This window comes from Oryzias latipes, chromosome 7, assembly GCF_002234675.1.
Source record: "Oryzias latipes chromosome 7, ASM223467v1".
In the NCBI taxonomy this organism is placed as follows: Eukaryota; Metazoa; Chordata; class Actinopteri; order Beloniformes; family Adrianichthyidae; genus Oryzias; species Oryzias latipes.
In genome coordinates, this window is record NC_019865.2 from 8,971,203 (window position 1) to 8,998,950 (window position 27,748).

Here is a 27,748-nt window from a genome sequence, read left to right on the forward strand (position 1 = left end):
TTTCTAATCAATCTAAATGAACATAAATGTGCCCAATTTGTTTTTCCTTTTTAGATTTTTAAAGAGCCACTCCAATGGAAATTGTGTTTTTCACATATTCTTGTTTCATTTTCTCATCATAGAGGCCATATTTACAGAAAATTAAGCATAAAATTGCTTTTTTTTTTTATTCTAATCGTTGCAGGAGTAGATGAAAAACTGCTGCTGGAAAAGCCTGAATCAGTGATTTAGGTGCTTCCTGCTCCGCTCCATTCCGATGCAAAGACTTGCAAATAAATAGATCCATGTATGTTGTAACATTCATGGGTTGTTCAAAAGACCAAGGGAGCTCAGTAGAGAGAGAAAAATCAATATGGCAGCAAAAAATAACTTCACAAATATACAATTCTGGGGCTGCAACAGTGTTTCTCGCTTTATTAATAATGACTATGAACCTAATCCCAGTTGGACGGCTACTGTCTCAAAATATAAATAAATACAACAGGAGCTACACAATCACCAAAGAAATGTGGTTCAGCACAAGCAAACTGAGTGCACCCTTCAGTCCAATGAGGCAAATTGATGAACTTATCATTAAGGGACACCTGAAAGTCCCAAAAGAACTACTCTACTCCTTTGACCATTGCAACGTCTTCATTTTTCTCGTCCAAGCTGGCATCTGGCTCAAAAAATGTGCAGCTGGATAGATCTGATATTGCTCGCCATTTTTGTTGCACCGGTACCACAACCATTCAGCCTGGAACTTCCGTTCAGGGTCCTCCGGGTTCCTGGGACTAATGCTGACGTCACATTATGTGATTGGCTGTCCGTTGGTCCGATGACGTGTCAGAAAGTGACTGGTCTGGACAAATTACGATATTACCATAGAAGAAAATATTAGGAAGTCTAATGTAAACAAACAGAGCTCCGACATAGAGCGAGATTGTCTTCTAAACGTGCCTTTATTATTGTTATGATTATTATTGAATGCATGTTCCCTTATAGTTTTTTTAATCCGTGCTTTATTACTGGCAGAAAGGTCCCGGAAGAACAACATTTAGCCGTGCTAACAACATTTTCAGCCACGGCTGAACTTAAACTGGAATAACAAATGGATTGTGGCAACATGTGGCAAATTACAAAGAATATCGTCAGACATAATTTATGAAGGAAAATAGCTGTATGTTACAAAAGGAAACGTGAAATGAACATTTGTAGAGCCCGAGCAGATCTCGACGCTACGTAGTTTGTCTAAGTGGGGTTATCGTAGTGTGACGTTACCTTCAGTCGAAAGGACCCCGAACGGTTATTACAGGGCGAACGGTTATGGTACCTACACTGGCAAAGGGGTTGGGAGGAGCTGTAAGCTAGCAGAAGAGAATGTAAACAGATGGATGACGGGAAGAGGAAAAGGCTTACTCCACAACAACAAGACAGAGGCAAATTTCTAATGATCTACAGAAATGATGTCCAACAAAACAACACAAGTTTTTAAATTTTGGCTAAAAAAGGCATTATCACAACTTAAAACACTACTAGGAACAATTTTACAATAGAACAAAACACGATTGGAGAGGAACTTTAATGTTATTACCATTAGCAAAATAAAAAAATCAAAGAAACATAAGGAAATACAACTATGCTCAGTTACTGAAGAGTGTTAGATTGTGGCACAGACCATGTAATAAACATCTTTTATTCCCATGCAGCAGCAAATGCTCGCAGATTGAGGCTGGAGTTGCAAAAGCTTCTTCTGACAGTTCACTGAATGTGATGGATGGCACACCCTTGCCCTGTGACGTGCATGCACATTTGATGTTGAAACAGCCTATCTATGGGACCATTGTCTTTCAATCATGTCAAGGCAAAGTACAGAACAGGGCACATTTTCTGCTGCGTGGGGTTATTGCGATGCCACAGTTTGCAGTGCATCTTAACGCCATGTTTGTTCACGTTTGCTCCACTCTCCTGACACCGTTTTTCTTAGATAGTCTAACTAATGTAATCAATTTCCATGATGCATTGGTGTTTAAAAAAAACAACAACAGCAGTGTGGACTCTTCAGTAACTTCTGAACTCAAAAGCTTTTATTAGGTCAGAGGTCTACAACTTGGGGCACCTTGGCCACACGTGGCTCTTTACCCCCTCCATAGTGGTTGTCCGGGTGAAGAAAAGTCAAATAACAGTAATTTTTAAACGTAAGGGTTACTAAATGAGCTTTGACTTAGATTAACACACATATCTTATGCTGCAAAACAGTGGTTTTCAGCCATCCAGAGGGAGTTGCTTATATATTTGTTTATTTTTTACGTACATTTTCTACTGGATCATAAACCAATGAAATCATGTTTATGTTTAGGTTAGCAGTAGCAGTAAAAAGGATAACGACTCACCAAAGTAGATCTAAAGGACAGAAAGAGAAAATGCCATTTTGGCTTGCTTTGTTTAAAGTCCCACTAAAGTCGTCTTTTGATGAATTTTAAAAGCATTTCCCAGTGGTTTTCCAATTTTAATTTAGCAGATATTAAGCCAAAAAAATAGAAAAAAACTGTTTTCTTGAAACATTGTTTCTGTAGAACAGCAGGAGTTCATTAGAAATTCTTTTCTGAGTTGTGGGAGGGACTGTTGGCGTAGAGTAAGCCTTCCCTCAATTCCCATCATCCATCTGTTTACATTTTCTCCCGCTAGCTTACAGTCCCTCACAACCCCAACTTAACATTAGCGGTGCAGCAAAAATGATGAGCAATATTGGAGCTATCCAGCCGTACAGAGGCAGGCAAACAAACAAAGACGTACATACTTTCTAAACTTTTTGTAGGAGTGCATTAGTTGCACTGGAATGCTCCTGTTTGGCACAGGACATCTTTTATTCTAAAAGGAAGCAATTTGTCCTCCTACTAGTCATATTTTGAGAAGATGTCAGGTTCCCTTTATAAGTTTTTATCCAAGCCAAATTAGAAATAGAATTCATACGTGATATAAAAGTAGCAATGAAATTAATGCAAAAACATATCAAATTTTCCTTAAGGGTAAAATGAGACTTATAAAAAACCCTCCCAAATGTCTCTTTTACTGTTAAAGGTTGCAGAATCCTGCATTAGATGAACCTGGAAGTGAATAAAACAGCCTGTGAGTCACAGTAGAGAATTGTTTTTGTCCAATCTATGACAGGAGCATCTGCCCACTGCTATACTTTCCATGTTCTCAGCACACAGAGACCCAAAGAGCTGATCATTATTACAGCTGCTTCAAAATATTACAGGAAAGCCTTTTTGATTTAAAGGGAGGTCAGCCTCTGTTTGGCACATCCTGTCACTTTTACCAGCCCGGCACACAAAGAGTTAACCACATGGCCTGGTGCCATGGCTTCATGGGAATGGAATGTGGAGTGCAGTGTGTGCAGGGCTTCTTTCCCAGCATCCCTCACTGCCCAGGCGCATGCTAATGATCAGTATTATTGAAGCACAATTGATGGGCTAGCAACCAAACAAGAGAAACTAATTACTACTAAGGCTTTATTGTCCTTTAATTACAAAAGCTCTATGGCAATTAGTGTTACACAAAGACCCAGCCCTACTTTAATCTCATAAAATGTGATGCAGAAGAAAATCTGGAAGATGAAAGGTAGATAGAATAATTTGGCCTTCAATGCATTTCGCAAAATTTGATGCCTGATTTAAGGCAAGCGTGGGGCAACAAAAGAGCTAAAGAGAGCTGTAATAATTTCAGCACATAAAAAAAAAAAAATCTCAAAACCGAATCAAAGTGAGATTGTTTTTCTGAGAACTGAGATAAGTAAATAAAAATATAAATGATAAAAGGAGTGAAAGCGGAGCAGCCAGTTATAAAAAAAAATAATCAGGCATGGAGTCAGAAATGTCTTTAAATAATGACTTGAACATTTGTCATTTTAATGAAGAACAGTTTGTGGTTTGTTTTAATGGTTTATTTATTTCCCCTGGGCAACCTTTCTGAGCTGGTATAAGTAGGGGGAGAAATATACATTTATAGTGGCTGAATAGATTGCAGACAAAATTACAGTCTATGTTTTTACATCTGGAAACCAGACCAAGTGGACTCTACATCTTACCAGCTCTAATAACACTACAGACATAGATAATGAAATGGTTGGCAAACAGGATTGATCATTATTTATGTTGCGTTGAAGTAAAAAACTACCAATTAAAAGGTGTGTTGGCTTATTTTTTTGTGCAATTGTTTTTAGGGCAGAACACACGACACAGTTTGCCATCTGCAAAATAGGTGAAATGTTGGTGGGGTTGTGATTAATGTTGTGGCTTTGAATCTAATATGTGCATGCGCACATATTCATGCAAATCTGCAAAGGAAACGTTCTTGCTGGGACTGTTTTAGTCTAGTTAGTTTAATGTGGATTTATTTGAAAAACAAAACACATTTGGTAAGTCAATATCTTAAATATGCAGTTACTCATTTACTAATTCTTCTCATACATAAATTTTGACAAAAGCAAACATTCTCTAAGCTTTTGCTTTAAATCCCACTTAAGTACATCCAAATATTTCTTTGCTTTTATTTTGACATTTTATAACTTTTTTTTTAATTGGTTATTAGTATTTATTAGTTTTGTCTTTCAGCCCATATTTTTTGTAGGTTGTAAACAAAAACTTTGACAAGCACTAGTTTGTCACCAGAAGTAAAAAATGATTTTAAAATTGTTTTTTTCACATTTTTTTGCTTTCAACCATTAAAATTGGTCTTATGTTTCAACGCTGCTGTAATCGGTGATTGATAAGTGATTCGTTGTTATAGACCTTCTTTAGATGTTAATTTGCATAAAATCAGAATACTTTTACATTTCTTACTCTTTTTTTGAACATTTCTGTTCATTTAATTCATTAAATTAGCAACTTCTTGAGTTTTAAATAAGCCTTTTATTGATTTTTAAATACAGTTACAGTTCATTTAATCTTTTGTGCTTGTAGTCACAAATTAATAAATGAATAATTGATGAAAGTTTGGTTTAGACTTTATGAAACTTGTTTGTGGAGCACATTGAGTGTACTGTGGTAAAGAGGAAGATGCCCAGACTGCACATAAAAAAGTAAACAGTCCAATAAAAATCTAAATGAGGGGATAATAAAGCTTCGATTGCTGTAAATGTCAAAAAATAGACATTTGTTGGTCATATTGGTTAGTTTCTGAACCCCCCTCTGATGGGATTTGGAGAACCACTGCTTCCTCGAACTGTTCTTCATATAAACTGTGTGTGAATCTGACGCTGTGCATGAGCTGATACGTGTTTAACCTCTCATTTGTAATCTGACCATTCTATTTTACCTCTGCAGGCGCCTGTGCGCTCAACTCAGAGCTGATTGCTTCTGTTACTTTCTCCATTCAGCTGTCTTTTTTTCCCTTTATGTTCACAAAAAGCCCCCCACAACCCCAACATAACATTAGCAGTGCAACAATTTGGCGAGCAAGATTGGAGCTATCCAGCCATACAGTTGTTTTTTTTTTACAGCTGCCAGCTGGGAAAAAGACAACAAAGATGTGCATGGATCTAGTCATCCACAAGTGGATGCATCAGAATGGAGCAGAGCAGGGAGCTTGTGGTTTGCCGTAGCAAATTGTACAAAACAACTACCGGTACAAGCTTTTTCCAACGGAATTTTTGCATATGCTCCTAATTCATGATGTTTAGAATAAAGAAATACTAAGAAATACAATTTTAAGATTGATTTTCTTTATTTATCATGAGAGAAATGAAAAAGAACACATTAAAAACACCAAAAACTTTTATTGGAGTTGGTATTTAAAATAAAAAAGGCAGATTGGAGGAGTGTCTTTATCAATTTCTAGCTTAAGTTCATCGTGGAAATCGGCTTCGCAAATAGAGAATTTTTTTCTGTCTTGACTGGATAAATAAAAGAAAACAAAACAAAATAGTTTCATGATGGTTGTGATTTCTGAAAGATTTTCACAAACTGATGAGATCCCATGAGTTTAAGATCACTTTAAAATTGTAAACATGCACCGCTTTTGACTAGCTACAGATTTTACAAGTTGCCCTCTATTTACTGTATTATTTGCAACATAGGTAAAATAAGATAAAAAAGAAAAGGCAGTAGGTTTCTTTTTGGGAAAAAAATTGATTTAAAGCTCTAATGAACCCCATTCATGAAAGGATTTAATGTCTGTTTTTAACTTATCCCTCAGAAGATTCATAGAATTTCCACAATTGATACTTTTACTGTAGGGAAATGTTGGTTTGCACTTTTACTCATCTAAATTTGTGAAAATATTAGATTTGTTGGGTTGTTTATGCATCTTTTAATTTTAAGTCTTGAGTTCTTAAAAAAAACAGCAAAATACACATTTATTAATGTGAGCTCAGCTAACTGAAAAGGCTGAAAGGTTCAGATACCTCCACCGTTAGTAACAATGTGGTTTGCATAATTGCGTGGGCGTGTGTCTAAGTGTGTGTGCGTGCGTCACCATTGTGTAATATTTGCTTTTATCATTTTCTTTTTTTTTAAGTACTTAATAAAAATCTAACTTACAATGATGCATCATCATAATGTAAAAAAGCTTTGGGAAAAGGTTTGGGAAAATAATTAGTAATTATTGTTTTTTATTTTTCGCCAGCTAACTTAAAAGGTATAATCTTAGTGAAGTCAGGGTAAAATTTTCTAATTATCTTGCTGCCATTGTCGAGCTGCACTTTTTTAAAAATGTATTTTGAAATGTTTCCCACAGTGTAGTTCAGAGATTTTGCTTTTCCTTTTTTACATTATTGAAACTATTCTGACATGACAAGAATCTTTAAATATCAAACTGTAAACTCCAAAGCACAGCAGTTTGTTGTTAATCTAAGTACCACTAGATGACTTGGTTCAACCTCACTAACCACTCTTGTGCCAGTAAGACTCATATGACACACTTTCACAAGGACAAGCTGTACTTTTACCATCTAGTATTAATCGTTGTGCAGCCTGCATGCATAAGAGCAGCTGTGGTAAGAGGCATTCAAAGGATAACCTTTGAATCTGTCACGCAAAATCTCTTGACACATTTTCCTTTATGAAGACTGATTAGTCTTTCAGCCATTTGAATGCATTTTTTAGGGGTGTGTATCTTTTCCTCACGTGAGTCGAAACACATCTCAATACCCTCAAATCAAAACATAAAAGATTTATCTAACTTTGTAGTGATACATTACTGTCCATTTTTTACCCAAATCTGGGTGTTTATAGCTTATTTAGCATTTAAATCTATTAACAAAAATGAATTTTTAACAGAAAAACATTTCTTACTTGCACTTTTTATTATAAGCAACAAAAACAAAACGTCTTTTAGCAGCTTCTAACATTGAACCTGACATTTTGGATCTTTTAGACTATTGTTCTTAGTAGTCTAAAAAAACAGGTGTTTCATTTGAATTTATTCAGGTATTGTTTGACGTGCAAAAAAAAAAAGGTTATTATATGTTTAGAGCCCACAATACAAATCCCTCACTGCGGTTCCCCTGCAACCAACTGACCTGACTTGGTAGAAGCAAGCTTGTGATTGGTTGATCTTTGGCTTGTATCACAATGCACATAAAAAGGCATTTAGTAGAGAGAAAAACAGGAGGACAAATTGAGCATTTTGGCCAGAAATTATTAACTTTTCGATTAATTTTACACCTTTTTAAACAACCTAATGTTGGTATCTGTGGTTTTGAACAGACTGCTGTTACTCTCAGTGCTAAATAGATTTTTTGATCCTTTTGATCCCTAATATTTAGATTTATTTCAAGGTATCGAAATGACACAAGTTCCTGATGCTGTTTCAGTTGATTGCTGGGCCACATCTATGTTAAGTGACTTAATGTAAAATGTAGTGAGATAAGGAAAGAAAACGAACAAATCACTTGATCACCTGAAGAAAGTTTGAGCGGTACACTCTGCTCCTGCTTGCTGACCTCTGACCTCTTTTGCCAGACCTCATTGACCCAGCTTGTTTCGACAGGGCATGGGAACCAGCAGGGTGTCTTGAGTGTGTCAACAACCTGATTGAAAAGCAGCATCAGTGTTCATTGTAATATGTTTGGCATCATTCATTTATCCTAAGCCAGATTTCTGTTTAACGTAAAAGTCCTTTCAACTGCTGCTGTGCATCAGCAAACATGCATCCAAATAAATATTGTTTTTTGAATCTCTGTTAGAAAGCATGGAAATAAATGGTAGTGCGGCTCAAAAAGGCAGAGAAGGTCGTGACCTAATTTCCCTAAGGCCAGTCCTATACTCTGTTGCAGAACTTTAAGCCTCTGAAATCCAAACCACTTGCAGATTATGTCCACATGTGTTTTTGTTGTTGATTCACTGTCAAGAAAATAAAAAGCTCTCTTCCTAAAACAAGTCACAGTATGACGCTAAATGTGTACATTCAATGTATTGTTTTTTTAAATATTGTGGAAATTGTGACTTTAAGAGTCATTAAGAATAAAATATTAAGGTCACTGTGATTAGATGCACCGACAGCTGATTTGGTGAGAGGGTTGTGTGGAAGTCTTAAGATACACAAAAAAAAAGGAAAAAACTGGACTTGTCACTCTGACTGTATTCAGCATTGAAATTCAAGTGAATCAAAGAATCTCTTAAGGACCCACTCCAATGAAAATAGTCTTTATAATATGTTCTTGTGGCATTTTCTCTTGATGAAGGACATTTATAAAATAAAATTAAGCTCAAAATTGCATTTCTGAGTGTTTATTCAAATTATGGTGAATCAGAAGCAGATAAAAATACTGTTTGAAAAAGAGTTTGTGTCTTAGAAAATATGCTGGTTGGGCCACGAGTCCCCTGCTCTGAGGTCTCAGCAATGGGGAGGTGAAGGGGGGCGGGGCTGCTCCATGTTAACGGTTCCACCCACAACTCAGAGACAAAGTTCTGATGAACTCCTGCCGCTCTGCAGAAACTATGTCCCAGAAAAGTTCATGCTTTTGCACTCACAGATTAATTTAGTCAAAAAACGACCTAATCATAATTAAAGACCATTAATAACATTTTTTTATAATAGATCAAAAGAGGATTGGAGTGGGTCTTTAATTATTCACACAGTAAAAAGTGAAAACACATTCTTAAAAAGTTCTGCCGTGCAGTGTCTACTTTCTTTGAATTGCAAGCCACCTTTGTACATTTTGACAACATCCAAATAATAATGTGATCTCTTTTGTCTTTATTTTTAATTAATGTTGCTCATAATAGACTTACTCTTGTTCTACCATTTCCATTTTTGTCACCCAGGAACATATGAAACAAAATATCCAACAAAGAAAGAATTGGTGACTCATTTCCATATGAGGAAATTCAAACATCCAATCAAGGTTTCTTTCAAACGAGCAATCAGGATGCTTTATGATCAGCTCAGACTTTTTGTTGTTGTTCAAATGCTAGAAAAAATAAAAAAAACGCAGGCTAAAAAAAGTCATTAGTTTAACTCACTTTTTTGTGAACAACCAGCTGTGAAAAGAGCATTTTAGAGTAGATAGAATTCTTGTATGTTATGTTCTTCTGTCAACTTTTTATTCTTGTTACAATTTCTCAGAAGATTTTAGCCTTCACATATTTGTTGTAATCTGTCAACAGTAATGTCCTTTATTTATGCAAGCATTAAAAATGGTACAAGCACAATGTCCTCCTAGAGGAAGTAGAATCAACTCCTGTTTTGTCTCAGCGCTGCAATGAAGTAAAGCATCATGTATCTCTGAAGATCCATCTGTTCTTAAATGGAGCACATTTGATTTTTATGCGTCTTGAAAGATGATGCTTGTTCTGGCCTCCATCCACGTCCACATGCAGGCGGTGAAAGAAAAAAAAGATCAAGCATTTATTTGGCAATAAAATGGGTTCTAGGTTCTACAAATCTGAAGATGTCATCCTAAAGTTTCAATTTACCCTAAAATGCAGGTATAAAATCTAGCAATCATGACAAAGATCCCTCAACAGACAAAGTTGACAGGATATTTCAAGTCATAATTGGACCTATAGGTGTGTTTGCATTAGCATAAACCACTACTTTGTTTAAGATTAAAAGAGTCATGGTTAGTGTGTACTTCCCTAAAGATTGTTTCAAATTGTGAGGAAGCTGCAATATTAATAGAACTCTAATATAAAAACTGGCAAATATGCGTAGCGGCAAGGTGCCAATGCTGTTGTTTGCAGGATGCTACTGTGCAAGTACCTTCTGTTTCTACAATTTAAACATTGCTTTGTTAAAATACTAAAATAGAAGGAAGCAGGTCTGAGGGTTATTCCAGAAGGCACGTTTAAACTACCCTGACTTTAACCCTGAACTCTGGCTGAAATCCGCCTGAACTTGCTTACTCTGGGTATGTCGGTTCCTGTTATGCCCCCCTAGCACCCCTAGCAAAAACCGGATATGAGTTCGCGTAATTACGCTAGTCTTGGTAACCCTGGGTTAATGCAAGTGCTCGGAAAGTACATAAAGACATTCTCAATGGATCGCCGATTTGCGGAGTCACCATGGAAACGCGTGGAGAAAAAAAGAAAGCGCTATACTTCAGTGAGACGGAGTCTGAGATTTTAATGACGGCGAATGAAGATTATACGTCCATCAAAAAAGTAAAACGGCTGGATCAGCAAAAGAAAGAGTTTCTGCATGGAATAACGGACAAAGTAAATGCACGAGTTTCTATCTCATTTCTATTTTCATTGTGACGCATATATATATATATATATATATATATATATATATTTTGTAGGAGCCCTACTGAGAAACATGTCCTGTGGGTGTCGCTGTTTTCATGTTTTGTTGTCAATTATAAATTGGTTGATGATCTGACCACAGACAGGTGTGCATGAGCCAGATTGAGAAATGGTTTTTGACCGCTTGTGCGGGAAATGAAGCAAAAGAGTAGTCCAGTCCGTTCAGTAGTGTAAATTAATAAAAGAAACAAAGTAATGCAAAGTTGATCGGAGTAAAAGACTCATTTTTCTTCGTCGTATAAGGAAACGACAGCCCGCTTGGCACGTCAATCAACTCTGGCGTCGCACATCTCAGTGTATCAAAGCAGCTAGAACTTAGTTAAATAGTTTCTGGGCCTTTAGCTCCTACATATATATATATATATATATATATATATATATATATATATATATATATATATATATATATATATTTTTATATGTACACATAACTTATCCAACTTGAATGAATTACTTCAATTGGTCATAGGTCATTGAGTTAAATCTATTCAACCTAATTTCTAATGCCTATCTAACTCAATAATTCTTTATACAACTCAAATTTAAATATTTATCAATCTAAATGTCATATTACCCCAATTCGATTAAATATTTTTCCATCTTAATTTATTGTACTTCTCCAGCTCTCATATGTTTAAGTCTGAGGCCGCAGATATTCTCATTTTTATAACATTAAAATGAGTAAAACCATGTAGATAAAAAACCTTAAACTACTCATTTTAACATGACCCGAATTTTAACTTCAGTGCCTGTTATCCAAGTGCGGCACTAGTGGTGCTAAACAATCTCATCATCCTCTCCCTTCCTCTCACTCATGGTGCAGAAAGAATCAAACATAACAGGGTAAAATAAACTCGGTAAAACACAGTAAAACAGCTAAACAACCAAACATATTTGGACAAAAAAACCCACTTAAACCCAAATCCGTCCGGACAGGCAAAGGGAATGGTATCCCACAATTCCTTGCGCTGCCAAACTAACAGCAGCACCAAAGTTACACCTACTTAATTGAATTAGTTTGAATGAAAGTAAAATAACTGTCTGATAACTACGTGTTATTTTTAAGTTGACTGAACTCAAAAAATGATTTATCTTAACTGAATCAAATAATTAAGTTAGATTAATGTAAAAAAGTTTATCTCTACAACATCCATACATGGTCTTATCACCCTCTCACGGTGGAAAAAGTATTATCTGAGCTTCTTCATCCACTAAATAATCTTCAAATGGACACGCCATGCTGCTTCACCTCTCTGAAACCAACTAACCTTCAACCAAACTTGCTCCAGACCAGGTTATGTTCAGAGCGTGAGTTTCTGAGCATACCCTAAAACATACCTCAGTTTTTGGAACCGAAAGCGGGGTCATCCGCTTCCTTACCCTCAAACTTACCGTGGTAACTCGCATAACCTGTTTTTGGTGTACCCCCCTGGTCGCTGCCACCCTCTTTCATGTAGCCTGTCATCTAGTAATCAGCAGTGTTTCACACAACTGCTCTGCAAACAAAAGATTTTCCGTTTCATCATAGCACTTGAGTCTCCTGGCTTTTGGCCTGGAACAGTTAAAAGATTTCAGGTTTTAGACCTGCTTTGTTAAGGGAAGGCAGGATATTTTGTCTTTTGACACCCAGAACTTTGTCTGCGTCTCTTTGGACAGCGGATGTGCCTAGTGTCTGCCTGTTGCTGGCGTTTCCCTCTCTGCTGCTCATTGCTTTACTTCTGGGTTTTTCTTAACACAGCAGTTCTGTTTTATGACCACAGGTGATCTTTGTTGACCTCTGCAATTCTGTTTCTTCCTTCTACCACTTGAATAATAAACCTGTTTTTTTTTTTTTTACTCGTATATAATTTACTCGTATCCTCAGAGGTTAAAAGTATTTCCTGGACGGTTTTGCAAATCTCTCATAATAAACTCTATAGCAAAACATGATGAGATCTTAGAGCTGGCAGTTGAATAAGCACAAACTCAAGAGTTAACAGTGAATGTTACAAATAATAACTTATAGCTTTGCTTTAAAATACACTTCAACAGTCTAAAAAACATTTTATACTAATAGAAGATTCAGCAATACCCCAATAACAAATAAAATAAATAAATAAATAAACAAATAGCATCCAACCCTGGATTGAAGGTTATTCTACAAAAGCAGAGTAGTGGCAGCTTCATCTAAGAAAGGCAGTGAAAAAATGATCTCAATCCAAAACTGCATTTGTGTTGTAAGTGTCAGCATTTGAGACGTGCAGGAAAAAAGGGTCAAATTCTAGTTTGGGATCACTTGCTACTTATACTTCTGCCTGGAATAAATTAAAAAGAAGAAAGATCAGTATCAGAGAGCTACACAATTGTTGAAATCATACAAAACAGATTATCGTGCAATTTAAGCTTTTTTGTCATGCTTGCGGTCCATATTTAGAGTTAATGATTGCTTTTATTTTAAATCTTTTTTTAAAATTCCAGTCTTTTTAGTAAAGAGTTTGAATCTATGGGGTTTTCATTTATGGTTAAGAACAGTGCATGATTGAGATTTAAAGGTCTAGCCAGCCACTTGGAAAGGTGGGGAGTTGAAGATCTAGCAGAAACTATTTCTATTTCCTGAATTTAACTTTTATCAAAGCCACTTTTTTGCAAAATATATTTTTCTGCTTATGTCAGATGCCAAAGTATATGCACTATATATAGGGAACTGAATATGACTCCTTATGTGAATATAGTATGCCCACTTTGCATGTTCAACACTCAGGAAAAGACCATTAGCTTCAAAGAGGATTTTAAAGTTGGTAGTGTTTTTACTTGACTGACAGAAACAAAAAGCAGACTGAAGTATAGTTTCAAGAGTGAGAGAACTGTACAACACCATTACGAGTGAACATAAAGGGAGGAGGGGAAAGTCCATCAGATGGTGATGTAGATAATGTTTTCTCTTTTGAGCTCAGCTCACAGAAAAGAAGCTAGAACACAATCACTCTCGGTCTCTTACCTAAATGAAAGGGAGCACAATTTGTGTGTCCAACATGTCTCTTCGTGCACCTCCAAAATGCCCCCTTATTGGAAAATTGCCTCACCGTGTTGTGATTTAATGGCAAAACACACATTTTTTAACCCGGAAAACATCCTGAGTTTACAGTAGACAATTTTTTTTTTTTTAAACATGATTACATGATTGAGTTCCTCATTTATGCACAAAAGACAGAGAACCAGTCTATAATGTTTAATGCTACAGTAATTTACCTCCAAAAAAAAACAAAAAACAAAAAAACAGGAAAAGAAATGTGTTTTGGGAACCATAGATGAGGTTTTAAGGTCTGAAAGCCACAGCTGCTTGGCAAGCAGGAGCTGGCTCCTTTTGTCTTTTATCTTCTTCTATAATGTGCACAGGTGCTACTTAATTCAATTGGAGAACGTTGCCATGGTTTTACATTAATATATTTCCATGTTACCATTACGACTGTTGTCATGGAGATGATAGGACCTATTTGAACTGAAAACAGTGATGGTTTTATGGGGGATTGCTCTCTCTTTCTCTCCATCCCCTCTTTTTCTGCTTTCCTCTCTTTCATTTGCTTGCTACATGTCAAGTCACATGGTATGCAGCCAGATTTAAAGCTTCACTTCACCCCGCCACCATTTCTTTTTCTTTTTTTTTTTTTTTTGCAGCTTCTAGCTCTGAATTGTAAGATGCATTTCAATCACCTAAAAAATAATTGCAGAATTGCAAAAACATTTAAAAAAAATAATGAAACTCCATAGCTTTTTATTCTTCTTTTGAAACATAAAAATATATTTATTATGAAACACCTAATACTGCTTGTCCTACAAATGCTTATAAAATGGCTGCAAAAGAAAATGAACAAACTAATCAGGTACTAATGTTGCAATGGAAATGGAATTTGTTCAAAACCAAAACAGCAATATGCAAAGTAGACATTTTCCGAACGTCTACCATGAACATCTAATCGAGACATGGTTATTTCAATTAAAGTAATTGCACACTTTCATAAAATCAATACTGCTCCTCGGTAGCATAATTGCTTCTTTCAATCAATCTGATGCATTTTTCTAGAACAAAAGGCAAAGCAGGGGTATTCAATTTACTCAAGCATACCATAGTTGATGGAATGGTTGTATTGGCTATTAAAGCACGGCTTGTTTTTTTTTTTTCTTCTTCTTCTTCTTCTTCTTAAGGATGCAAGTAGAATATCTTCAGAGGTAAATTCAAAGTCACCTTGTGGGATTTCATTTGGAAAATACTGTAACCTATTACATTTTATGGCACAAAAGCAGGAACATTTAATACCTTTTTACCTCTGTATGGTGGGGCAACATTTTCCTAGGTTTGGAGAAATAAACCTTTTAGTTTCTGCTAATGAATCCATTTGCTTTTGAATTCAGAACACGCACACACTCATTCACACTAGAACAGCACATAAACTGAGCAAAAGGGTGTATGGGAAACTGGGCTATGTACTGACAGCTTTGATCAATCAGCAAACCAAAGTCAAATGTGCCCCATTTCTCTTTGCATTAAGTGAACTCAAAACAATTTTCAGAATTTTTGCTTCCTGCAGTATTTCAGGCTTCTGCACTGTTCTCACATGAAATAAGTTTTTCTGGAATCAGAAATGGGTTACTGTCTGTGCGCCCCCCCCGTTAAACACATCTCAATGACACACACACACCAACCAACAGATAAACTGACAAATCCGTGTCTGAGGCACCAGCCTTCTATCTTTTTTCTGCATTTTTATCTATAGCATTTATACATCTTTTCTGCATATTTTACATACGTGGCGTAGCACCAACTTCCTCACTATTCTTATACAAACACAAAGTGACAAGATGGTTACTCTCTCTGCACACTGACAGTTCATTCCGGACTAGGAAAAATGTCAAAAATGTTTAGTTACGGCTGAGTGGACTTAATTACCATCCTCCAGGCTGCCTCAGAACTCAGTGCCACTAATGGTCGCGAGCTACAGATAAAATTCCATTTACAAGAATGTGTTTGCCTCCATATCTGGTTTGGCCAATATGAAATATTTACTTTGATGTAATTAAAGCAACAACACTTTTCACCCTGTTTTCCCTTTTAAAAAAGAGGTTTAAATAGATATAAAAAGAGGGTTTGCTTCCGTTCTGATAAAGACTTGTTTAGGATTTCTTTCATTTGAGGATAGTTAGACATGTGCTAAACTTATCAGATATCCGAGTAATGCAAGTCATTACACTTCTTAGTGGAAGTGTTTAAATGAAAAGTCCCCCAGATGAACATCGAGATTGATAATCAGTCAATGCGGGCAAAGAAAGTTTGTTGATAAACATAAAAAAGCAAGAGTCACTGAAGATGTGAGACTTTTCTCAGAAATCACTGAGAAATATTGTAAGATTTGATTCTGGAAAGTTGTTCATTTATCTAAGGGGAAACTTTTTTGTTTCATTTCAATTTTTTTTAAAAAAAGGGAAAAACAAAGGTTTATCTTCAGGTACACATCTTTCCATTTCTGGGTCAAGTCAGTTTTGCTTTCATTGTTGGAACATTCTGGGACTGAGTCATGACTGAAAGAGGAAAAATGTTCTGTTTCAGAATGGTTAGATTAACGTCTTTATCTGATCAAGGGAGGTCTGTAGGAAGCAGTTCAGGGGAAAATTAAAAATTGTATTCTATGAAAAAATGAGCATGAACACCAAAATAAAGTTGTCTAAAAATAAAAACTAACCAGGGTTAGGGGTACATTTGTTTGAAGTTAAATATAGAAATCCATTTATCTCCATATTTTTCACAGGGCAAGTTTTTCAGCTGGTGGTCAAATGCCAGTCTGCCACACTCTGCAATGTGCCCTCAGCTCTATGTCTGCGCTGCACCCTGTCAGTCAACTGTCAAATAAAGGCCAAAAAGTTGAGAAGAAAAACAAGGCTAATCTCAACAGTTCAAAATAGTTGCGGTAAACAAGAACAACTCTAACTAAGCGTTTGTGTTTACATTTCTGTCTTTTTGTGATTTACTCCTCACGCATTGAAGCTATTAGCCTTTTGGAACACATCTCACTGGTGGCGGTGCTGCTCCAACTGAACATCTGTGGGATTTCTAATCCTGATGAAAGTAATCAATAGCAGATCCATTCCAATTATTTATGATCAAATTACCAGTTCTGAACAAAAAGTTACACAAAAGCAACCACAAAAACAAAAACAAAATAAACACCGTATTGGTACCTGATGTGAAGGCTTAGGAGATATTTTTATAGATTCCCATAAACTGTGTGTAAAATGATGAAAGGTCAGGGCCAGGGCATGCTAATATCAAAGTTAGACCTCTATGGCATGATTTTTTTGTTATGAGTAAAAAGAAAAATATAACCCTAGTCTTATGTTCTTCAGGTACTTTCAGACAGACCCCATCCCAGTGGTTTATTGAGTGAGGGTATTACAGTGCCAACAATTTTTTATACCATCTAGTTGGTGACAAAACATAATTACAGTAATTACAGTAATTACAGAATTACAGTAAATGTTTTATTTATTTAACAACTATTCCATCCCTTTTCCTTTAAACGCCAATTTCTTCAATGGTTAATCAATTAGTGTATTACAGATTTGCCGCAGTGTGTGTTTATGTTTATGAATATGTGTTCCTATGAGATTCTGAATGACAGCATTTTATATGAATATGCATTATTCTCTGTACCCCATAGAGCAGTTGCTGGTGGATGTGAAACAGAATGGAATGACAAATTTTAGGCACTTGGGTTTGGGTGCATCTCTGGATCCTGGCACTTTGCGTTTTTCTTCTTGTCTTTATTTATACAACATTATATACCAACATTTATTTGGCAAAATGGCAGTTTTTCGTTCACTTATTCTATTCACTTTTCACATGCTTATCATTCCTGTCATCTCAATCAGTCCATTTTAGGAAGTTAAGTGATGTTGACCCTTTGAAGTGATCTCCAACAGGGTACGCATGCTCATTCCAGTAAACTCCTACAAACCTTGTTCTGCAGTCCACTCTTCCTCACTGTCAGAAGGAATGAGTTGAACAGCTTGATACAATATTTATGCATTCATTTCCTGTGAGCTACAAATATGTATATACAAAATATGCTGCTAATTATGCATCCTTACACATCTTCGTCCATAAGCATGTTGTAGTTCACACAAAGGTATTCTATAGCTTAATGTTGTCCTGAAGCAAATAATGAAAAACTGCCATTTCTGTACGTAAATGAAGACAAAAGTTGTATTTACTCAACTATGCAAATTCACATGGTCATGCACATCAGAAGATATTTTTATACAAATTTATTTAAGTTCAAATAGGTCAAAAAGTGAAATTTATCATACCTGCAGCTAGTAGGGCGTCAAAGTTGGCTGTGGCTCCAAAAAATACTGTTTAACCCCAGGGCTAAAGGTCAAAGAAGCCACACCCATTTTAAATGTAATTGGTTGCGGACTTGTCGTTAGACTTTTAATGTGATGTTTTACTTTTTTTAAAACTTAAAGGGACTGTGAGTGAGACAAAATAATGTTTTTTTTCTTTTCTTTTAAACAAAAAAAGATCTTTAGAATCTGCAAACCTTTTGATTAAAGGACAAATGAATGAAATATGATATTTTCTCAGTCTGTTACTTTTGATTGGAGTAAAATCATTGCATGACCTACTGTTGCATGCAAACTGTCCCAAAATGCAGCTCCAGGTTTTTATCATACACAAAATGTTTGTGCGGCTCCAGCCATCATGACGTTGTAAATCTTTGTTAACTCTGTTTTCCAAAGCAGCAATATCTCCCAATAAAGCATTTGCACAAAAATAATGAATTTTTTCAAAGTGAGCTGTTTTTACTATGAAGTCTGCATTAATCAGTCTGAACGTGGATTTTGAATTAACAAGCTAACTGGACCAAAAATGTGATTTAAAAAAAATATATAACTGCAAATTATGATCAATAAACAATGCTACCATCCTAGTAATTAATGAAACACCAAAAGCCTCCAACATTTAGCTTGATTTTACTCAGTTGAATATTTTTCATAAACATTGTATGGCATCCATCAAGATTGGAGATTTATGTCATTTTTCACTCTTAAAGGTTTAAACTAAAACATCATATTGTAAATGTGCATCCAAAGAACAAACAAAAGAAGCAGTTTACACATGAAAGTCGTTATATTTTCAACATTCATGCTGTACCACTGTGGAAGCTCTGTGGAATGATCAAGTCCAAAACCTGACGTTACACCTCATAAAAAAAAAACACAGGAAGTGACTGCTCACACCCACAGCTCAGATGCTGCTGTGCTCTTCCTCATCTCTGACATCCATCATGCGAAAATGAGTTCACATGCATCACTGCTAACATAATGTTCTTAAGAGGCAGAGAGGAAGGCTCACCTAACATGCAGGGTAGCACAATAAAGAAGAACCCACTGACATTAATGAAAATGAATACCATTCAAAAGTAGCAGAAGCAATAGCTGAGAGGAAGATAAACCATTATTTATTGATAGTAAAGGACTAAGTGACTTGCTGATGATGGTAGGGGCTATTTTCATACTGTCCCCATAGACCCGAAAGTCTTTGTTGTTTTAGTAAACCTCCCAAAACAGTGTTTTTGCAACAAAAAAATGTTCATAATGTTACACAGAAAGATCACTCCAAGGAAAAGGGCCAATTTCACAAGCCAGAATTTATTCCACTTCTTGTGAATAAATGAAAAATATTTAGAAAATAATGAAAGCCTGCGTGTTTATTTTATTTTATTAAAAAAATGTAATTTATTGATTAGCTTAGTAAAGTTTTCCTTCTGTGACAAATTCTTTATCCTTGAAACCTTTGCATAAATGAGTCCTAAATTTTGTTCTGCAAAATACTGATCTTTAAAAAAAAAAGAATACTCTGTACAATTGAGTTATTTTTATTCTTGATTAGTCCTTCTTTTATAGTTCATATTTACTGTATACCTCACTGAATCTAAAACATTCTCTCATTTCTTCATCCTCCCTCCTTTCTGGGTTTGTAACCGGAGTACAGTAGCACAGTGGACCAATCGATCATAGGGAGTCCTTTTTTTCCATTCTGGAAATTTTCCTCAGAGGAAAGGGGGATAATGTGAGCTAACAGTGTGGAAAATCAATGCTCATCTGGCATAGAATAACTTGGATTCAGGCTGGTTGAGAATGGGGCTCCATGAAGCCAGTTTGACTGATAAAGCCGCCCTACGTCCCCTCTCTTTTCCTATGTTACATGCAACTGCCCCTGCAGAGCTACCACGTCTGCCTACAATGGGATAACAATTGTATTTCGCAAATTACTCCTGATTTATCAGATGTGCATTCATTTTTGGGGTGTTTGAGTTGGCAATCTGTTTTATCTGCACCATGACATAACTGTTTACGTAATCGTACATTAAACCTCTTGACATTTCAATCATTTTTAACCACCAAAAGACCCTTTTGTAATTAGGGAAGAACCAAAGAAATGGCGAATATGGACAGAGGGAAATTAGTATACCCTCCAACCAATTAACAACAACAAAACAACACACATTTGATGAAATATAACATTGCTGTCAATTTTTGGAGTCTCTAGCTAATCAACTTTCAGATGAGTTTTAACTTATTGTTAAAACTCAATGTTAGACACCAGTCCAAAATTGAGTTTTTTCCCAACATGTTAGGGTTGTTGGGTTTGAGAAGCAAAGCCAATCTGATCACATAACTTTCTAAGATGATAACGCTGATTATTTCTCTTTATAGAATTCTGCTCATCTAGACTGGTGGACATTTGGAACTGCACACCAGCAGAGTGCTGCTGCCATAACATCCTCTTTAACTTTGCAGAATTTCCAAATGCAACATTCCTAGTTTGCCATTAGTTTGACTATATTTCCAAACACACTCATTTCTAAAATTGCTTTTGAATCTGGTCACTTAGAAAGAGCTCCTTTTCCCCCAAATGTGGGTCTTCACAATAGGAAGGAATCAAGCAATAAGATCTCTCAAACATTCAAGCAGACTTAAATGGATTTCCAAAACCTAACTAAAACTCTTGGTCTAAAACCAGACCAGGTTAGTTTTTCAGTATAGTCACAGAGGAGATGTCACAAGTTCTTGGTTAAACACAGCAGAGAACTGGAAAGCAGATTTAGAATAATCTAGCCTCAGCCACCACCAAGAGCAGAGAATATAAGCAGGCAGCAACAGGTGAGACGAATCCTGGTAATCGACAGAATGGGGTGGGAAAATGCTGAGCAGGAAGATGATAATACAAAGTTCGCACATCCTGCTCAGAGTTTATGACAAGCCGAGACTATGATTAAAGTTAATGTCAAACTGTTAAAAGAACCGGACATTTTACAAATTATTTTACATTTTTAATTTCCCCTACATATCTTGACTTCCATAAAATTGCATAATAGATGTAAAGATACAAATAGAGCTGTTTATATACTATTATACATATTTAAAAAAAAGTAATTAAAAATGACAATAAAATTAGTCAATCATGATTCCAGTGGTGTTTGTTACTTCCTTGTATTAAAGGTATTTAATACCTTTAGCCTGAGAGAGGTTACTTTTTCCCACCTTATAGCACAAAGAACTCCCATTTTCAACATTTGTCACAAGTTTCACAGTCAACAAAAACTGCTTAACACCTTGTTATTTTTCTCAGCATTGCTATAACAGGTACACCACAAAGTTTACTTGAATACAGTCTGTATATCCGTTTAGCAGTTTTAATCCCATCTTCAACACCACCCACTCTGACCCAGGCAATAGAAAACCTGCTGATGTTGCATTTTGCTAAAGTTTTATCTTTTAGATGTTTTCAGAGGAAGGAAATGATACATTATTAACATTATGTAGATAAGTCTACTTCAATATCATGTTTTTGAATTTCATTTTAAAACAAACTGAAAATCAAGCAGGGTGCAAAAAGGGTATTTTTAAGGTTTGGGTATTTTATTTAGCCAATATACGCTACACTTGTCCTTTACATAAAATAGGACATTATATTTTAAGTAAAGTTTTAAGTTTCCAAATTTTATTTCACTTGCATTTTAATGTTTGTCTTGTGTTATTTTATGGTGTTGATATTCGGAACTTGAGTCTGCAATAACATTTTGTTATATTTTATTTTGTGTTACTCTTGGCATCTCATGGCCCTTAACAATAGATTAAGGAAAAAAAGGGGGGGAAAAACGAAATTTCTATTTACAATTTACCTGAACAATCATTTTATGGCTGAAAGTGCAAGTAAAGCTGAGATACCAAACATTTTTTCCTAAAATTGACAATGTTGTTGCTTATTAATGAATAAATCAAAATGTACTAAAATGTAAAACAACTTTTTATATTGCAGGAACCTTCTCAGTTGGGTTTTCTGGTTTTCAAGAGCAAAACCTAAATTGTAAAATAAGAAAAATATATCCTGATGTCAGGAGACACTTCTTTGGGGAGGTGAAATATTAACTAATCTCAGTAAGTTCCTCCAAACACTTGACAAATGCACACCACAATGAGACAAAATATAGTTTTAAAAATAAACTTTAGATGTGTCTTACATTTGAAAATGTGACTTTAAAGGGAAGGAAATGAAATAACATTACCATAAGCCTGGTGCAATGCATGCATAATAGATTGTTGTTTTCACTCTGCATATGGTAGGAGCTGGATTCGCTTCAAAGTGCACCAAATTTGCATGATTCGATGTGAGGGATTCTAGGATTAGAGAACACCACTTCCCCCCACCCCTTTTCACTCAGCTACAGAAAGGTATCACATTCCCACAGATGGTGGGAACATTGTGAGAGTCCTGCTGTTATAATACAAAAGAAATGAGACTACATCAAAAAGAGCAAGGTTTCCGTCTTCCCTAAATTAAGTTTTACTCTAAAACATGCTTCATTTTTAGATACACACATTCTTGTCAAAAAAAATGATAACATAGCAATTAGTTGAGGCTACAGAGATCATATATTTTAGCTCAAAAGGGAAGTGTCAGCTCACCAAAAGCAGCACAAACAATGGGCTTCCTTACAGCTGCTTGATGCACACACTTTTCACTGATGTCAACATTCTCTTTAAAACGACAGGAAACACACAAAAAGACATAACCTCTGTGACTTCAGCCCAAGAGGCTGCTACTGAAATATGTGTGAAAAACAAGAACAAAGTCATTCACAAAGTAGTGACAACACTCAAAGCTGCAGTATTTATCAGTAACAAAAATGGCACAAGTCAACCAATTCCCTTCAGTTCTTGTAAAAAAAAGTTTCTTTTTTGAAATTCCTTGTCTTGTCTGTGATTTTTTTTAACTCAATGTATCTATAAAAAACATAAACAAGAGACATGTGCCATAAGGGTTCAAGGCAACTGTTTTTTTTTGCAACATTTTGAAGCAAAACCAATGCCAATCTGTCCCTTTTTAAAATGAGCCCACAAGTTTCGTCTGTGCATCCATCTGTCAGTTCAACAGCTACTCTACATGAATGATTCTACATAGGTATGTGTGCACATGCAAGTAACATTCATTAAACGGTTTCAGTTATTTTTATTTTCTTCTGAAACACAGTTCAAGACAAATGATTAAAGAGGTTTTAGTTCCACAATCAGTTGTTCTTAATGTTCCACATTTTCCTCACTTAAAAGCTTTAATTTAAAAAAATAATGACCGCCTTATCATCCAGAGCTCCTTATATTAGGAATAATTCTGGTTGTGCTTACTAAAGTCAAAGCAATTTTTTTTTTCAAATTCCAAACAAATTTAGATTTTATTGTTAATATGCTAACACGGCCAACATGTAATGGTGTTGTACTGGCTTTTTTACGTGTCACTAAGGTTGGTTTGAGCGATATCTGTTTTTTGTATTTTTTTGTATTGCAAACTAGGTTGGAAATTACAGATATTATAATTACAACACTGCGTCTAATGCTTCTAATAATATGGCTCACGTGTAACGTGTTAAAAACAAGTTCTAGAGTCACTTTTAACAAAGAAAGACCGACTCACATACGGAATTATCTCTGACCTTTTTGTCTCATTAATGCACCTTACATTCTGCTCAAAGAATAAAGGAAAAACTATGAAAACATATCCAAACCTGAATATATGAACTCCTCGTTGTAATTTTTTAAATGCTTTATTCTCTACATAGTTGCATGTGTTGGTAACACAACCACACTAAATAATGGATATTAGATTTATTAGCCTGTGGAGTTCTGGATGTGGAATTATACTCAAAATTGAAGTGGAAAAAACACTACAGGTTGATCCAACTTTGATGCAATGTCTTTGAAACAATTCAAAATGAAGTTCAGTAGTGGGTGTGGCCTCCATGTGCCAAGGGGGATCTCCTGGACAGTCTGTGGTGCAACCTGGCATTGGTGGATGGACCGAGACATGATGTTCCAGATGCGCTCCATTGAAATCAGGTCTGGTGAACGCGCAGGCCAGTCAATCACATCAACACTTTCGTCAAACAAAAACTGCTGACACACTCCAGCCACATGAGGTCTAGCAGTGTCTTAAAATGAGAGGAACCCAGGGTCAATCGCACCAGCTTATGGTCTCACAAGGGGTCTGAGAATCTCATCACGGTACCTAATGGCAGTCAGGCTACCTCTGGTGAGCACATGAAGAGCTGTGCTGCCCTCCAAAGAAATGCAACCCAAACCATTACTGCCAAAGCGGTCGTATTGGACGATATTGCAGGTAGCAGAATATTCTCCACAGCGTCTCCAAACTCTGTTACGTGTGTCACATGTGCTCAGAGTGAACCTCCTTTCCTTTTTGTAAACAGGGCACCTGTAGCAAATTTGCCAATCTCTGTGTTCTCTAGCAAATGCACTTCTTCTGTGTTGGGCTTTAAGCACAACTCCCACCTGTGGATGTCAGACCCTCATACCACCCTTGTAGAGTGTGTTTCTAACAGTATGAGCAGACACTTGCACATTAATCTGCATCCACGCAGGTCATTTTGCAGGACTCTGGCAGTGCTCCTCCCGTTTCTCCTTGCACAAAGTGAGAGGTCGTGGTCCTGATACAGGGTCGTTGCCCTAATACTGCCTCCTCCAAATCTCCTGATTTACTGGCCTGTCTCCTGGTAGCGCCTCCATGTTCTGGACACTACTCTGACAGATACAGCAAACCTTTCTGCCACAGCTCACACTGATGTGCCGTCCTGGCTGAGTTGGAATACCTGGACCTCTTGTGTGGGTTGTAGACGCCATGTCATTGTACCGCTGGAGTGACAACACTGTTGGCCTTCAAAGGTCCCCGAAACATCAGCCAGAAAACAAGGATAGAGAAGTTTTCTGTGGTCACCATTTGCAGAACCTTTGTTGGTGTCCCGCAAAGTGCCGTCACAGCAGACAACTCACATGAAATGTCAGCAAAAAATTGATCAATCCATCATTACAGTCCAATGTGTGAAAACACTTTGAATTTAGCAAAGACATGACCATACATTGTGGTAGAATGTTCTTATAATGTATTTCTTTGATGTGGAAAAACAACTTTGGTCTGAACTTTATAAAACTAAAATGTGAATGGATTTGCCATTAATTCTTGTGTACTTTTTTTGTTTGTACACATTCAATGGGACTGTTCAATACCCAGGTATTTATCTCTGAGTCACTCTGGCTAAAAAAGATGTCCTGGATCGATTTTAGGTAAGTGAATTGGGTCGTTCAATATGAACCAAAATTGAGTATGATCATTTCATCAATTTAATTATTGATGATATTATATTAATCGAATTGTTGATAAAAAGAATCGTTAGACCCATAACTTGCTCTGAAAACCTTAAATTGAAACAACTTCCCTTTGCAATCTTGTTGTAGAATAAGAAAGCTTTATTAAAGAAAGATAAAAAAGTAATTCCCAGTAACAATAATTAAATTTCTTTTGGATCTAAATAACCGCACCCTTTTAATATACTGAGGGTGTAATTAGAAACAAGATGCAGCTGTGATAACTGCAAACTAAAACCTGGTGTGATCATGACCGTGACACTTACCCTAGCCGAAGGGAGCAGAAACATGAGCTACATACCCAAAAAAAATAAACCAAACACCAGTAAAATAGCCTACAAAACAAAGAAAAATCCACAAATCCTCTCATTGCGTACGTTTCCTTTTAAAGGTTTCTGCTAACAAATGTTCCGGACTGCTTTGTTCATGGACTGAACTCTTGGTCATAATTACACTGAGAAAAAATGTTTCAATTATTTATTACCTGAGATGACAATGTGTTACTTCTCTGTGAGGGCAAAAAAACATTAGAAGTTTGCTAAAATATTTAGGAGATGTGTGCACTTTAAGAAATTACAAACCGCAAGAGTGACTGTGCCAAAACGAAAAGAGGAAAACGATTTCACCAAAAGCTTCAGTAGACCTCAAAGAAAGAGATCACGGCCATGTCATCATGAATCTATGAGGCTAAACAACAAGCCAAACAGTTGTATATCCTTTTCTGTACTCTGTTCCCCTGTCAAACCTGCAAAACACATTCTGTCAGAACAAATTGGGGTACAGTGATGTAAAAAATGAATTTGACCTGTACTGTAAAGGCTTTGCTTGGACTAAAACAATAAAAAAAGGTATAACTTCTAGAATTTCCTAATGTAGTGTGTGCATCTAATTAAAGAAACGTAACTTAGTCCAAGTTTAGCTTGGCACAAACAAACAAACATCACAAACATCTCACTTGTGAAGTGTTAAATTAGACATATAGTTTTTCATTACTGCTAAGAACAGCAGGTAAAACAACAAGAAGATATTTTAAAACCTAGCAAATTGCTCTTATTACAGAAAAAAATAGTTTTTGTACAAATAATATGATACGAAAACTAATTCACTTCTTAATAGCCTGAATTTTAAAATTATTAATAAATTTGATTTACAACGAACCCATTACTTTGCTCATTTTAATCAACTGGTACACAGAAAAAAAGAATATTGAACATTTAAAGTTTTAAAGTTTTGCACACGTTTTAGTCTTTTACTTTAAAATGTACCTTTACCCCATGGTGTTTCTAGCAAAGGTAACCCTACAGTAGAAAGAGGCTTAATCTCCTGAATCTTACTCCAGGCTTTTTCTTTCACAGCTCTATTCTGATATATGGAAAAACTTGGTGTCAAAGAATTCCAGATGGCCACAAACTGCATTTTTAATTTCTCCTCCATGATCAATTTTCAAACAGGTGGCACTTCCCTGAATTAAAAGGGACACCAGCCATACATCACTGCCAAATCCTAGTCCCTGAGTTGTCAAAGTTCAATGAATAACCTTTCAATGCGCGTTCAGTAGCCACGTGTTCTCTACATAGAGCTACAAAACGGTCGTAAAACTTGCACAGCTATCCGAGAAAAGTATAATGACTGAGTAACAGCTGTTTTTTTCTCAATGGAAGTCTATGGGATTTTGACTTCTTGGAGCCGGTGGGTACTTCCTGTTTGGAATGTGGTGGGGGGTGGGGTCACTCAGCCTGGTTTTCATTTACTGGTTACAGCTTCTTCTTCTGACCTTGTTGTTCATCAAAGTCCTCCATCTGCTGGACACAAGGTTAGCTAGAGGTTTAAACAGAAACTATTTAAGTTTTCATTGTAAATCATGATTCCAAAGCTATAAACATACTTAGCAAAAACAAAATTTTATTTATTTTCTATATTACATGTAAGGCATAACGACTTAAAAACATTGTTTTCAACTTTCTTCTATCCAATGAGTTAAGAAATCCTTACAGTTTTGTTTCCATATGAGGTATTATACTTTACAGGATCCAATCAATTAAAGTAAAAGCCCGATCAAATGGTGGCTCACTGTCGATTAAAAAGAATCTTATAAGACAGATCAGGTTTCCTGATTGCAGAGTAGGGAATTAGGTTATCCTAGTAGTGTCCACTATCATCCTTACTCTCATGTTTCAGATTAAATTATTTACTTACTCAAGTTTTAACTGTTTTGCATTGAAGTTTACTACAAGTTCACATCCAAGCTTTGCCCGTGTGCTTTTATTTTC

The 27,748-nt window shown here is 36.0% G+C and overlaps 1 protein-coding gene across 1 annotated transcript in view; it reads left to right on the forward strand.

Moving 5' to 3' along the window:
• LOC101171578 (keratin-associated protein 10-6) overlaps positions 1-27,748 on the forward strand; it is a 62,552-nt gene that overhangs the window by 1,931 nt on the left and 32,873 nt on the right. The gene's annotated exons all lie outside the window — the stretch shown is intronic.